Genomic DNA, 2,501 nt, shown 5'->3' on the forward strand with positions numbered 1-2,501 from the left:
TCGATACGATTAATTTAGCTTTCTGCATAAAATAAAAATAGAAAAACGAACGATAAAAGATGATAGTAGATGATAGAGCGTCGATATTTTCTATAGCTTCAAAGAATCGCGAAATTCGATCTCCGGGAACGTTCACTTTCGTTAGAAATCAAACCTGAAGAGGAAGCAAAAAAGCAAAAGCGAAACAGAAAGAAAGAAAAAGAAAGAAAAAGAAAGAAAAAGAAAGAAAGCGAGAGAGAGAGAAAGAGAGAAGTGATGATTTCGACGCTGTTTCTCGTATCGCGTTACGCGAGCTTCCGCTTGGAGGATTGTGTTCTACCTCCTCTTAATCTCCGCGAGGAACTTCAATTTATTTGCTTTGCCAGCTTCAGAGTTTTTTCTTTTCCACCTTTCGCTGCTGCAATCTCTCTTTTTTCCTCTCTTTCTCTCTCTTTGGCCTTTTTTTCATTCTCCATTTCGTTCTTTCTTTCTTTCTTTCTTTGTTTCTTTCTTCCCTAGCATCCTCGTCGTTCGGTATCCGCCGCGGAATTGGATCCGTAACGTCGAGATATCGCATTACCCGCAAGAAAAAAGATCGCTCTCTGAAGTCGCGTGAATTCGATCGTGCCCCAGTATCCTTCTGTATTGAGAGGGCAACTTTTTCCAAGGTTACGCGTTACGTTTGTATATACGAACGATATGTTTGGTATTATATCTTTAACGCGTTTAATGTCATTGGAAGGTCGTTTGTGATTGGTGATATCAGAGATCAGTAAAAATACGTAATTGAGTAAACGTTAATATATATATATATATATATATATATATATATTATCTAATTATATATATAATTACATATCCAATATCTATATATATATAATTTATATATCGTAGTATAATTATATAGTATAATTAATTTGTTTATATTCACATAATTTATATTTATATATCTAATTATATATATATATAATTAGTAAAAGTATATAATTGGAGTAAATGTTAATATATATATATATATTACTATATTTTACTTATATATATATATATGTATATATATAAATTTTTCAATACCATCATCGTTACAATCCGTCTAACGTCATTGAAAAGAAGGTCACTGTGACCGATGATGTTAAAGATCAATAAAAACACATAATTACATATAAATAGTAAACATTAACATTAATATATATATTTTTCATCATCCTTACTATCTTTACTACGAATCACTTACTACGTATCTATAAACATCGTCTCTCTCCGAATAAGATAAATTCATTAAATATAATTACGCAACTCTATTTATCCGTTGTTACATAATATTTTAAAATAATAATAATCTATATCGTTTATATATTCACGTTGGTGCTGTGGACTAGTCATGTAATATTAACACGGCATTCAACGTGGTGTTAATTAATATGAAAATAGTTAATAGGCGCGACGAATGTCGTATTCGATGTAATAAACACACACAAACACACATACACAAGAAATTCCAACTTTGAAAATCGAAAGAATGAAAGCGATGATCTTATTCTTCATTCTGAATAAAACGAACGAAAAGAGAAGTTTTTAGTAGAGCAGGGAACAAAGTGACCGATCATTCCCATCCCTCCCCGCTTTTATCGCTAGTTAGTTCGGCTTTCTCAAAGAAAATTTCAAAGTCCATTTGAAAGTTCAGGATAATGATTGTACGTTTAATAATACAAAGTCGTTCCCTTTCAAGAGGAATAAGTTACTTCGTCGTTGATAATACGTCGGCTCTTCAACAAAGTTCGTTGTTGAAAACGTTTCTTAAAAAAAAAAAAAAAAAAAATAAATAAAATAAAATAAAATAAAAAAAAATCGATTTTATCTATAAAAAGAACGAAGACGGTTTCTGAATGATATCACTTTCTTTCTTTCTTTCTCTTTTTCTTTAAAACGAAAATAACGCAAATTATCTCCGTTAGGTTATAATCAAATCTTTCGAGCTTGGTAAAAAAAAAAAAAAAAGAAAGGTCACTTTCTGTTATTCGGGGAATGGGGGAAAGAAAAAAACAAAGAAAAGATCCTCTTTCTCTTGGTGACGGAAGAGGAGGCACCACCAGCATAAACCCAGAAACGAGATCGTCGAAAGTCGACCCTCGAAATGAGTTCCGACCGCGAAGACCACGATTCTTCTTCCCTTCTCTCGGTCACACCCGTTCAAATTTCAAAGCGTAAAGGTCAAAATACTTTTCGAAGTACGAACATGCGTTTTCTCTATCCTCTGTGTCTCTCTGTGTTCCTCTGTCTTCTTCTGTGTCCCCTTTGTGTCCTTTGTGTGTTCTCTACGTTTCTCTCTATCTCGCGATAAACCGAAATTTTTTTATCGCTAAATCCTTCAAACGTTTCGCTAATAATCGAATTTTTCCTAATCATTGAAAAATGAAATTTTATTTTAAAAATTTGACCAACTTTCAAACGTGGCACATACTCGTTAAACGATGGCCTTTTGTAGAAATAACGATAAAACAAAGAGAAAAAAGGGGAGAAAAAAG

General features: G+C 32.5%; 1 protein-coding gene across 4 annotated transcripts in view; it reads right to left on the minus strand.

The window, feature by feature from the left end:
* Positions 1-2,501, minus strand: part of LOC122637874 (inactive histone-lysine N-methyltransferase 2E) — a 394,264-nt gene that overhangs the window by 123,290 nt on the left and 268,473 nt on the right. The window lies entirely within an intron of this gene.

This window comes from Vespula pensylvanica, chromosome 2 (assembly GCF_014466175.1).
Source record: "Vespula pensylvanica isolate Volc-1 chromosome 2, ASM1446617v1, whole genome shotgun sequence".
NCBI classification, from domain to species: Eukaryota; Metazoa; Arthropoda; class Insecta; order Hymenoptera; family Vespidae; genus Vespula; species Vespula pensylvanica.